The sequence below is a fragment of the Lycium ferocissimum genome, chromosome 1, assembly GCF_029784015.1.
Source record: "Lycium ferocissimum isolate CSIRO_LF1 chromosome 1, AGI_CSIRO_Lferr_CH_V1, whole genome shotgun sequence".
NCBI classification, from domain to species: Eukaryota; Viridiplantae; Streptophyta; class Magnoliopsida; order Solanales; family Solanaceae; genus Lycium; species Lycium ferocissimum.
Genome location: NC_081342.1, coordinates 27,389,816 through 27,403,190, shown reverse-complemented (window position 1 = coordinate 27,403,190; position 13,375 = coordinate 27,389,816). Strand labels below are relative to the sequence as shown.

Sequence of the window (13,375 nt, the reverse complement as noted above, 5' to 3'; positions counted from 1 at the left end):
GATTTTACTCTTCACTTTGTTATCATGATTCCAGCCATTGTCAACACAAGCATATTTTCCTACTAAAATACTATCAAGACGATGTGAGGTAGTACTTATAGATTTAAAGCCTCATAGCCATTCTATTATTACATAGTTCGATTATTTACCTTACTTCTGCTCTATTTCTGTTATAGAAGAAGATTCACTGCTCAGTGATTAGGAGTTGATGCAATGAAAAATATTTTCGTTCTCGTTCTTGTTGATACAGAGATGGTGTGATTCTCTCTTCCTTTTTAATTTGAATCTTTATGCTAAATCTGCTTTTCTAGTGTTTGTTTTAGAAAGTTAGAACAAAAAGATCCTTCCTAGTTAAGTTACTTTTTGCTATAGGTATATCTCTCTGTTTCTTTCATGTTTTATTACTTTTTGGTAAGGTTGCAGCTCTTATTTTGTTTACTATGCCAATGACGACTGAGTTATTCCGTGTCAATTTCTTGAAAGAGCTCTTATTTTGATTATATTCTTGGAACATAATGAGTTGTCCTTTGTTATTCCTTTCCTATTTTACTGGTGAGGGATGATATGCGAAGCGAGGACTTCACTATTATGATGTTTCCTATTTGTTGTCTAAAGATCAAATGGCTTTCTGCCTCTATTGCTAAGGAGATGTAAGTCTTGTTTATGTTGTTCTGATGGAAATTCTAGAGATATTTATTAGGCTCTATTATCTGGTATAGGCTTTGAATAACTATATCCATTTGTTGGATACTTGTAGAATTGGTAATTGAGTTATGCTATGTATGCATGTTTCAGGGGCTCTTATACTAAGCTACACAGGAATTCAGAGGCTCTTATACGAAGCTATTCAGATCTAAATATCTCTTGATCAGCACTTGCATCTCCTTAAGGTACTACAATAGGTTTGTGTATGTGCGTTTTTCTCCACTCATATGCGTGTTGGAAATATTTTCTCTCACATGTGACTTACATATTCAATTTACTTCAATCCATATACAAACTAGATGAAGTAGATGAAATTACATCTTAACCAATCAGTTTTCAAGTAAGTCACTCGCTATAGACAACTTAATCTAACAAACAAAATATGAAAAATAAACGGAAGCTTACGTAGGTCCGCTCATCCCGTTCCTCACACCACTGGTCTGGATCATTAGTGTTTGCCTTCTTCTTCACGTGAGTGATTTTGAACGCCTCATCTTGAGGCACTGGCGTCCCCCGTTTTAGTTCCTACAAAAGAATAAATTGATTAGACATAAAGAAAATAAAGTAAATTCACAATCCTACAAGTACGCATTTAAGGTAGACTTGCCGCCTTCCTCCTCACGACCTCTTGGCTCATAGCCCCACTAGTGTGTAGGGAGCCACCTTTCGTCAAATTTCTAGCCTTCTTCCCTATGTCACTTAGTTGTAAGAATCTTTCATTAGTTGTCCAGTAATGAAGTAGCTTGGCATAGTTTTCAGGAAGGATCCACTTGGGCTTCTTATTAGATTCACGAACCCTTCCTAACATGTCACCTAGTAAGCGCTGAGCTTTCTTCTTGAAGTTTTGGGCTAGCTGCTTCTCATGTTCCGGGCGCCAGACACATTTTTCCTGCAATGAAAAGTAAATGAGTTTATTAATAAGGAATCGATCAATATAACCGGATTGTACACTTAGAAATAATAAATGCGTATACCTTAAATGCATAATAGATCTGTCTCTGGCGATTTGGTGACATCTGGCCCCAAGTAGGTGAGTCTTTAAACAGTTTTTCTATCTCATTCGTAAGGAGACTTGAAGCTTTGTCTGGTAACCAACTACCAAAAATATAAAAATTAAACACTTAGAATTGATTTAGAGCGTAATTTTTTGGATAAAGGCAACTGGTGATAGGAGTTCTTCTAGCAGAAGGAACCTCATACCCGTATCCTGCAGGCTCGATGATGAGTCGCCCTGATGAATCATAAGATTCCAGTGATGAAGCACTTACACCTCCACGTCAGTCATTCACAGTAGGAGTGTGTGGCGCAGATCTAATTTCTCGAAGATCAGGACCCGTAATATTGCACTGTTCAGTAGATGATGAAGAATGATGTGATGCAGTCGGACTGGGAGTGGCCGTCGGAGTACCACAAGACGTAGCCTGCTGAGATCCGGAAGTATACCGAGTGAAGCCCTGTGGGGTAGGATAACCTGGTGTGGACATCATCGAGGGGCTCTGGGGAGGCGCCTCAGTAAAGCCCTCGCGTGGAGCCATATAGGGCCGACCAAAGCTGTATGGAGGTGGAAGACTATATGCAATGCCGTTCATGAGGGGATCATAAGGCAATGGAGCACCGCGTGGTGGGAGACGTGGCGACGGGCTTCTATCTCTAATCACAAGGTTTTGTGGTGGTCTCTGGGAAACCCCCGTCTCCTTAGCCTTCTTTGTTTTCTTACCCTTTTTTTCACCTGCCATCTATACAATAATATATGTAAGTATCGCAAATATAAATTAATCGAAAAGCAATACATAGTAGTAGTAATACATGTTTGTTACTCTAATACACTTTATTAGATTTGGCTACCAAAAATACAACACGCTATAGTTCAAAATGCAAGCAAGTGCGGATGAAGAGGTGGAAGTCCCGTGAAAATAAATGGAAAGACTATCGCCCAACCTTGATGGTTTTGTCCGTAATTTAGCTTTTGGAAGAAGAAGAGGTGGAAGTCCCGATTCGAAAGAGACAGCTAATGAACTCTGCCAAAATGGAAACAGATGAAGCTTCAAATGCTTCTTCAACTACATCGAAATCGATGTAAATATGCAGATGGTGCGGTACAATTGCCTGTGGCGACAATGGTGTTCCGGAGTCTGGAGACAAACCTGTCCAAATGGAGACAGATGCTAAGGTAAATCAGCAAGCAAAGAAATCAGGTATTTATGCAAAGAAAAACATATAAATCAGCAGCTCAATATGGTGCAAGAAGACACATAGTCATGAAAACAGGCCTGTAGCAGTCCATTCGACAGAAAGGAAAAAGAACTGCATACCACAAAAGAGCAATTGAAATCATCAAACACCCGGTATGAATTTCTATGAGAAGGGCTACATTCATCAGCTTAGCAGTCACCTTTTTTCCATTCTAGAAACCATAACATAGGTACAAGTTATACTGAGAGCGTCCAGATGCAAGCAAACTATATACATTTCAAATCAATTCTTTTTGTTTATGGAAGAGAAAATATGGAAGAGACACAAAAAGGTACTCTTACAGTAACTTCTGGAAACGGCTCAAGACAGATATACAAGACAGAAGGAGAATTACAAAAAACCAAAAAACAAAAAACAAAAAAAAAACCTCTGGACAAGCTTTGAGGGGCAAAATGGGAAATATGGTTTTTTAGGTCGAAAAGTCTGCTAGGATGATGGATATGATCTATACAATCATTTTCAAATATGTTGTATGGAGAGCTGATGGTTTGGACTATCAAGACTGATAATTTCAGGACCAGGGGCAAAATGTGAAATATGGTGGATAGTGGATGTTGGCTGTGGGCTGAAGGCTACAGCCTAGACCAAGGAAGTGCATATGGTTGGATTTGGTGGCTGGTGTGAGGAGGAAGTTTTTTTTCTACCATCATGTTCAAGTCCTTTGGGAGGAGAACATGGTGGTCTTTTAACTAATCATGTTCAAGTCCTTTGGGAGGAGAACATGGTGGTCTTTTAACTAACTCTCTGTTCTTTTTGCAGGTTGCTGTACAAGGAGGAAACACCAGAAGTGGTGAACTGTGGAAACTTGCTCTTATCACTGATCCTACTCTAGGAAATGATGTGATTCAAGCTTAATCTACATTTCACCACATAAGGCATCAGATGGGTCAAATGCACAGAGGAAATGTCACTGGACAGCTAAGTTTTACATGGAATATTTTCATGCAAAAAGGACATTCGGACAAGACGTGATCCTCGCTCGGATCGGGATCGCAAAGACTAGTTCAAATAAGTTTCTTTGGTTTATTGCTGTCATTCTATAGTGGCAATGTTCAGAATTGGTCTCAGGAGTTCAAGGCATTTTGTGCAGCAAATCTACTGATGAGGTTCAACTCTAGAATCACATGGAAGTGCAAAGATATCACTGTGCAACTGATCTTACTTGGGAATCAGTATAGCTAGAAGATTGTGCAATACTGTTGGGGCAAAATGCTGTTGTTTTCATCAGTTACAAAAAGCAATGCAATGCATGGAATTTAATCTACTTACTTTGATTCACATTTTTTGCGTATACTACGGTTAAGGGCGAAGGAAGAACATGTTATTTATCGTACATCCGGTTTGTAATTCGCATACGAACGTAGTAACACAAATAAACATATTAACAACCCACTATCAAGTATCAAAGAACGACAACTAAGAAATGAAAAGTAAAACTTACTTCGTATTATGTATCTTCGACTTACTTACAAGTCAAACTATCAATGATCCATTCGTACAACAAAACTAATTTACAATAACTAGCTAATTCATGCTAAGTTGAACCTTTGTTTTTCTATTTATTTGTTTATCTTTTCTAATTGAGGTTGGAGGATCTTTTAGTCGCAGGAAGATACATTGTCTGAAATTGTTTAAAAGGACATCCGGATACAAGGAAATTTCTTTGGGTACTATAGTTTAGTCAAGTATTTGATTTTGTATATTGCATCTTCTATGGCAATCAGCACACAAACTCTCTGCCAAGAAATTGTATATAAATAAATGTGCATAACAAGTAATCCTCAATTACTGTGTAATTAAAAGGCTCGGGGTTAGAAAACTGAAGTATGGTCAAGAATGCATTTACTACTTTAATATGAATATGCAATAGACATATTAAGTTGGAAAGAGAACTGCAATAAAGAAGGAGATCAACTAACCTTGATTTTTGCACAAAGATCTTCCCCGTGTAGTTGTCGATATCCGTTTGACAAACCCAAGTGGGAAATGAATAAAAGACCTAGAGTCACAAAATATAGAGACCGTGACACGAAATTAAAAAGTAAATAGTTCAGCGATTGGAATTATCTAGTGCCAAAACGTTCTTGTTAAAAGAAGCAGCAAGGTGAGGAACTAGCTATATTTTAGTGACAATGAACTACTTAAATGGCAGTAGTTTGAAAACTGCCTGAGATTGCCCTTCCAAACATTCATCTGCTGCATCAAGTAGCAGTTTTATGGTCTGAATTTGATCATCAGCTGATCAAGATCAAGTTATTCATTTCATTTTTAAAATTAGCCCTAGGCACCAAAATTAGCCCTGGAACTCAACAAGCTAGCAGAGAGGATACTAGTACATCAGGTCATGTAAATGCAGGCAATTTGCAGATTTGTCTAACATTCACTAATGTGCATCAAGTCACTACCATTTTGTCAAGTTCATATTTTCTACATGCTTGCTAGTTATGTTAGTTTGCCTCAATAGGATTAGTAAGGTAAAATTCTACAAAAGGGAAAAATTCGTAAAACGTACCACTACACCGTCAAGATTGTCAAGTGCATTACCCCTCACAGATCTCTAAAATGTCGAAATGGCTCAAAGAATGTCTTCGTTGCGGTATCTAAAAGGAAACAAAAGAGAAAGAAACAACATAAGGATGCTTTTAAGAGGCTAAGGAGGAAGAATAAAGACGCACAAAAATGTAATTTCATAAAATTTGCCAACTTCAAAACACTGATACTATTCGAAAATAGAGTAATAAAGCTAAATCATTCCAGATAGAACCTATAAATAGGAAGTAAACAATCAGCTACTAATTTGAAACATGTAAAGAAAATATGTAAGTCTTAAAAAATTACTTACTAATTGTTGTTAATCCTCATCCCCATCCCCATCTCCCTCTTCTGACCATTCTTCCTCATCAGTTGTTTCGTTTTCATTATTACATTCGTTCACCTCTGCATTAATATCTTCTGCGTTTATTTCTTCCAATATGTGTTCTGCATACTCTAAATCATCTTCTAACTCATTGTCAACTGTTTGGTGAACAACTGATATGTCATCATCCTGGAACGCAACAGGCAACACATTCTGCACTTCCACACGACCCACAAGCTTGACTTTAATTATCACCCACCAAGCAGACTTATCTGGACGCAAGGGATAAGGAGCATAGTACACTTGTCTAACATTTTGTGCAATAATGAAAGGATCATAAGCCGCATACTCCCTCGTGTGATTTACTTCTATGATGTTATCTTGCCGTCGAGTACCCTTGTACCTCTATTTGGGGTTGGATCAAACCACTTGCACCGAAAAAGTACAATTCTCTTTTTGCCACCACCAGAATATTCCAGTTCTAGGATCTCCTTAATTACACCATAATAATCGACCCCGGCTTGGTTTCCATCCCCACCTTTAACCCAAACCCCGCTGTTGTTAGTTTTCGTCTGCTTAGATCGTTCTTCGGTAGTAAATTTAAAACCATTTACCACATATTTGTCCATAGAATATACCATACCGGGTCCCCAAGATATGTCCTTTAAAAGTTGGTCATGATAACCATACTCTGTACTGTAAACCTATTAATAGTTAAGAAATAGTAAGTTAGCAATAATATAATGCGCACTTTTTAAATTATATTAGCTTTGTGAAAAGGTACGTAACACTTACATAATCGTTAAACCACTTCCCAAACTGGTCGTACACTTTTTCAATGCCATTTAAATGCACAAAGTAATGTCCACAAAATGGAGTTTGAGTTAGTTGTTATGCTTTGCACTTGGATATTTAGTGAAAAATAATAATAACTTACTCATAATATCGTTGAACTTCCGGGCAATTTAGCAAGACATGTATCGATGCAGATTTAGACTCCATATCATTAAATTCTCTTGTACGTTTTTTTGAACCTGAACCCGGTCGATTGAAGATTGATATCGGCGCTAAAGCATCATTCTCACCTCCTTCATAATGCCGATTGGGTCTGTTTCGCAAGCATGGCACATCATTCCCAAAGTAGTAAGAACGAAATGAAATTTGTTTCCTTAGCAAGGTAGGCTTCGCAAATTGATCCTTCAACTCTATGTTTCTGCTTGATACCCCGTTTAGACTTGCCAATAGTTCTGCACAATATTATTTTAAGCATGATTTTTTAAAATAAATTAGTAGAGAGAAATAAATAAAAATTTACACCTATTACCTCTCGAAGGGATACATCCAACGACAATGAACTGGCCTCCGAGTCGAGCTTCCTCCGCAAGATGAATTGGAAGATGTTCCATCACATCGAAGAAACCCGGTGGAAGAATTTTCTCCAACTTACTTGTTATTACAGGAATATTCTGATGCATTCGATCCAGGTTGTCTACCCTCAACGTACTGGAACACAAGTCTTTGAAGAACAAACTAATTTCTGTCATAGGCTTCCAGATTCGGGCAGGCAAGCTACTAAATGCAATGGGGAGTAAAGTTTCCATGAAAACATGACAATCATGGCTTTTCATCCCATGTAACTTTCCTTGCGCCATATCAACACGTTTTCCCAAATTTGATGCATACCCATCAGGCATCTTCAAGTTCTTAACCCATTAACAAATCTTTCGCTTATGATCCATTGTGAATGAATAACTAGCCTTAGGCTTGAAGACCCCGTTCCCTTTGTCTGTGACCATAACTCTTTACGCATACAATATTCCTGTAAGTCCAATCTTGCCTTTGGATTATCTTTTGTCTTGCCCTTGACATCCATTACTGTGTTGAATAAATTATCAAATGTGCATAACATCAAGATTATGCCGGAGAAGATTATCCTTCCAATATGGTAACTCCCAAAATATGCTCTGTTTGGTCCAGTTATGTGCAAGCCCATATCCATCGAACTTGTACGGTGGTTCTTCAGTAACTTTTGGAAAGTTCTCAACCCTCTCCCAAATTTCCTCTCCTGAAAGTCTTGGAGGTGGATAGTTTCGTTCAATTTTGTTCTTCCTAAATGCATTTTTCATACTCCTAAACTCATGATCCATTGGCGAGGCCGACGGTGACAATCAAACCATGAATTTTTTTTTGCCATGCTTTAAAGTGAACGATTTAGTATTCTCCGTACGAAGGACAGGCTAACTTTCCAGCAGTCATCCACCCAGACAACATCCCGTAGGCGGAAAATCATTAATAGTCCACATTAAAGTCGCCCGCAAATTAAAATTCTGCTTAAGAGAAACGTCAAACGTCTCAACCCCTTCAACCCACAACATTTTCAACTCATCAATCAAAGGTTGCAAGTATACATCAATCAAAACTTTTGGATTACGTGGGCCAGGAATGATGCAAGTAAGGAATATATATGGACTAGTCATACACAACTCAGGTGGAAGATTATATGGTGTTAAGAAAACAGGCCAGCAAGAATATGGTGCAGCAGAAACAGAATGTGGAGTGAATCCATCGGAACATAAACCCAACCTAATGTTTCGTGGTTCGGCCCGCAAAGTACGGATATGTTGTGTCAAAATGTTTCCAAGCCTCTCTTCCGATGGATGACACATAACACCAAGCGGCCTTCTATTTTCACTGTGCCATCTTATATGAGGAGCGGAGCTATTTGATGCGTACAACCTCTTTAACCTTGGTGTAAGAGGTAAGTAATGCATCGCCTTAACGGCAATCCTCTTCCCGCTACGAGTCCGCTTAAAACGAGCTCTTCCACAAAACTTACAAGATTCTAGACCTTCATCATCCTTATAGTATAACATGCATCCATTTTCACAACAATCAATTCTCATCGACGAGAGTCCTAACTTAGACACTAGTCTCTTTGCCTTATAGTAATTTTCAGGTATCTCTAAATTCGGGTCCACTAATTCATGTATAAGGCCAATCACAGCATCCATTGCACCTTGAGGAACATTCCAATCCGCTTTGATGCTTAATAATCTAACAAAGAATAGACAATTGAGAGTGGGGACTCCCGTCATATAAAGGCTGACTAGCCTTTTTCAACTGTTCAAAAAAACGACTAGCTTCTTCATTTGGAGCTTCTTCACCATGGCTACCGGATTCAAAATCAGATTGCATCCCATAAGCATCTTGAACCATGTCGTGCATTCTAGAATTTTGGACATTAGGTTCCACCGCCCTACTACTTTCACCAACAACAAATTCTTGAAATCTACCAAAACTACTATTCATTTCTCCATAACTAGTCCACACTGTATAATCTTTTTGAAAGCCGTCTTTATAGAGATGAAGCCTAACAATCTCTGGTTTCTCGTAATTCCTACATTGACATATCACACAAGGGCACCTAACCAAGCCATGACTTAGAAAAGTTTCAAGTGTCATTGCATAGCCAACAAAAGCATCGACACCGTCTACAAATTCTTGCCTCATCCCCCCTCGGTTTTCGTTTGTCCTATTATACATCCAATTACGAGATTCCATCTACACAAATAACACCAAATTTGAAATTGTTAAGGAACAAATTCAATGTTCAATTTAATTCATTGTTCAAAACCCAAATCACCAGTTGCCCTAATTAGCAAATTAAAGCTTCAGACTAGGACTTCCCAGCTGGTAACTAAGAAAAGCTTTAATAGTTCATAAATCAAAAGATTGCTAGCATGCTGGTTAATCACTAAATAATGAAAAAAGAAACAAAGAAAGATTACTAACATACAGATATATGCAAAATGAATAAATACATGACCTGATCTGCCTCATTTATTCAAAGACATCTAGGGAGTATATGTTGGAATCATCAGCAAAGTAAACAATCCCATCAAGATGATGTGTTTCAATATGTGTTAATGCCATATTCCTTAGGTGCACACTTTTATCATTTACTTCTGTTGAGTTCTTCTTGCATACAATATATCAATAATTAAGCAAATAATTATACTTTTACGATCTGAATTTCCATGTCCAACTCAAAAACTAGAATAAACATATCATCCGATTTCTTCATATAAATGACTTGAAGGAAATAGAATCTCTACAGAATCCTCGGTTGTGTTTCATATGATCGGATCTGGAAATCTCGGACTCCTTTTGCCTCGATAACAAGCAAGGCTTCTGCGGAAGAGAAATTTCGAAAAGGGTAAAGGAAAAATCTTCTCCTACATCAAGTTTCTCCACTGATGAGGACTAAGATCGTTCAAGAATGCAAATGCAAGTATACATTTGAGCTATCATAGTCCATATGCGTAAAAACGGAAACAGGGACCGGAATATACCTGGTTATGTCATAAACCGGAGAAGTGCACCGGCTCCTCTACGTAATATGACCTGGTGATGGATGCGAAAGATTCTGCCCGGCTAGAAAGAAAGGTGCATGGGGGGAAGGGAGAGAGTTTTAGATCATTGTGATTGAAATATCAGATCAAAGTCCGAAATGAGTAGCTCTCTGATAAGGGAATGACTTTGAAATAAAAAAGATACGCAGTGTTCCAGAGTTATCGATATACTAATATGTCAAATATAACCTGTTATATATCCCTTCAAAACATAACTTTAGTCCCTTTCTTCCACTATAAGAGTCATAAAAAGCAATATTTGACCAACAGTTCCATGTAAGACGGCATTTTAAAGCAGGAACGCCTTTTTTTTTTTTTTTGATAAAGGTAACAGTAAAGCAGGAACGCCTTAAAATCATACATGTAGTTTCTTAAAATCCAAATTTTATTTCAAAAAGTAGATTAGCTTATGTCCAATTTAAGTCCAAAAGTTGGTCAAGTTGACCATCAAAAAGTTAAAAAGGACGAAGTTAAAAGTATCAAAGAGGTCGTCTCTTAACATAGACAAACAAATTAATCGACATCAAAGCATATGTCTATTGTTTGAACAATGAACCACAAAGGTTAGTCGGGGAAAAAGTCAATTCTCAAAAAAGGTTAGACGATTAAAGTGTAGCATCATACTCAAATTTGAGTGTCTCTCACACACCCACGCACACATATTTGACGTGGTAAAACTCATACCACCCCCAAGGCCCCAAAAGAATTCCAAAGAGTAACAGTGGCGCAAAGATTCCCACTCTGTCCCCTTGGTGACTCCAACCCCAACCCTATATTCACAGATGGAGTTCCTCCTTGGTTTGATTGTGTAACACATTTAAAATCATGAATTAGTGTATGGCTTCTAAGTTGTTATCACCTATACAGAATGTGTGGAACACTATGGACACGGCCTTGACAAAAAAACTATGGACGTGAAATAAGAACTAGGTCACTAACAAATGACCATCTCAAAACATGTTGTCCTACTCATAACGAAAAGGGAATAAACTACCTGAGAACTTTACCTAGCACTTCCTCCAAAACTATGCTGTACCAAGATTACATACTCAAGTCTAGACTAAATGAATGAAAGCAATTAACCCTAAATAGGATAATCTTTTCATTGATTAATAGAAATAAAACTCAGGAAACTACAGACTCAACTCCAAATTAGCCATTTCACACTAAAATGTTTGGACGGATGGACCAGCATCATATCCAGGCAAAATGATGAAGAACATGTCACTAAACGTTGTGTGCTGAGATTTCCGTTATCCTCAATATATCAACCGTCACCATTAATTGCGAGTCCATCTCCACAACTATCCACAACAAAGGAGGAGGCACTAATTTTAATACGTGGGCCAATCGATTCAGATAATAAGCTTGAAATGACCGTGCTTCTGTTGGCGTCACAATGATCAAAAAATTTTTAGACGCCATCAACTCTTGATAAGGTGATTCGTCAACGGAGATATTGACAGAACTTTCGTCTTTCAGTTCACTGTATACTAAATTAGGCTCTCAAGTGAAATTATCCAGGATAATGCTCTTCTAACTGAAGCCATTACAACAAATCAAACGGACCTTGATTGCCTATGATACATCCTCTCGCCAGAATTTAATGACTATAGGTCTTAACTATCCAATTTTCTTGTACAACGGTTGGATGTTCACGGCCTATCCAATATTACCTTCACTCCAACTGCCAAGCACACAACTAATCCTAGAGGTCCTTTCCAAATTAAATCAATATCAACACAACTTTCTAAGAAACCAGCCTCCCTACCTTGTGAAGGTAGGGGTAAGACTGCATATACACCACCCTTCCAAGACCCCACACCCCACTTGTGGGATTACACTAAGTATGTTGTTCTTATCATCAAAACTTATAAAAGAATACATAGCTAAAACTCATATCATGATAATTTCAGAACAGCTAAACACTCCATGCTAGTGCATGTTCTAAACCATCAATAATGATATTCTGTACAAGTTCAAGCTACCTCAAAACCAAATAAAAATCAGTTCTTTTGGAGAATTTGCAGCAGAAATACAAACACTTCTCAACCAATCACAGCACAATCTCAATTTTTGATCATACCAAACATTCTTGCAAGCAAATATTAGTCTAAACTCAACTAATGACACACTATGTCAAGGTAAAAATCAAAACTTTATCAGACAAAGAGCAACCCACCACCAACTAAATCTTAAATAAAGTTCAAGACAAAAGACAGCAAGATAACAATTATGGTGTTTCTAATTCCAAATTACATTAAGCATCAATTCAACAATTAAAATAGAGAAAGCACTTTTGGAAAAAGGAAAAAACACACCAGAAAGATTAAGGAGGCTGTCTACTAATCGTCAAAGTTGTCAATAGAGGCAGCGGCACAATGATCTCCTAAATCAAGCACAAACAACTGAGAAAATAAAAGGAAAAAATAAGGCCAATTCCAGCCAAAGCTTTAACATTTTAGTTAGAGTAACTTCCCAAAGGGGAAGTAACTTTGGGAATTAAAACGAGAAAGGAAATTAGTGAATCAAAGGAGAAATTAGGGCTTACCTAGCAGATGGAAAACGAAGGTGGAGAGCATTGGAAGAAGAGAAGGGCGTGAGATATGGGGAAAATGAAGTGAAGAAAGTTTGAGAGCATAGAAAATGGGGGAGAGATCTGGAAGAAGTAGTATTTTTTCAGCTGGGTAGGGACGGCGGCGGCGCGAGGTGACCGGTAGGAATGGTGGTGACGTCGCCGGAGTTACTAGGGTGAGAGAGAGAGAGAGAGGGGGAGAGAAAAGTGAGAGGAGAGGGGCAGAGAAATGGGAATTGAACGAGGTAGAAGAGTTTAATTAGGTCTGGGTGAATTTTATTTGACTGATTATACCGACCTCATGAGGTCGGTATATTTAATAATTTTATTTTTTATTTAAAATAATACCGACCTCGTGAGGTCGGTATTCTTTTAAATTAAAAATAAAGTTATAATATTTTTCATCAAATAAATTTCCGACCTAATGAGGTCGGTACATTATTTTTTTAAATTTTGGTACAATATTACCGACCTCATGACGTCGGTTTATTTTTAAAAAATTAAAAAAAAAAATATTATGACTTTACCGACCTCGTGAGGTCGGTTTTTTCCGACCTCGGGCGGGTCGGTTTT

General features: G+C 37.8%; 1 long non-coding RNA gene across 3 annotated transcripts; it reads right to left on the bottom strand.

Annotated features, from left to right (window-relative positions):
- Positions 1-1,322: 1,322 nt before the first annotated feature.
- LOC132053515 (uncharacterized) lies at positions 1,323-13,017 on the bottom strand. Of its 3 annotated transcripts, none has more exons than XR_009414137.1 (6): positions 12,779-13,017; positions 12,549-12,635; positions 5,471-5,558; positions 1,899-2,441; positions 1,680-1,789; positions 1,323-1,594 (listed from the first exon to the last, which is right to left on the bottom strand). It is a non-coding gene; the product is annotated as an uncharacterized LOC132053515 (long non-coding RNA). The 3 variants fall into 3 exon arrangements; XR_009414139.1 differs by having other exon boundaries at positions 1,680-1,800; positions 1,906-2,441; XR_009414141.1 differs by having other exon boundaries at positions 12,549-12,616; positions 12,779-13,016.
- Positions 13,018-13,375: the final 358 nt, after the last annotated feature.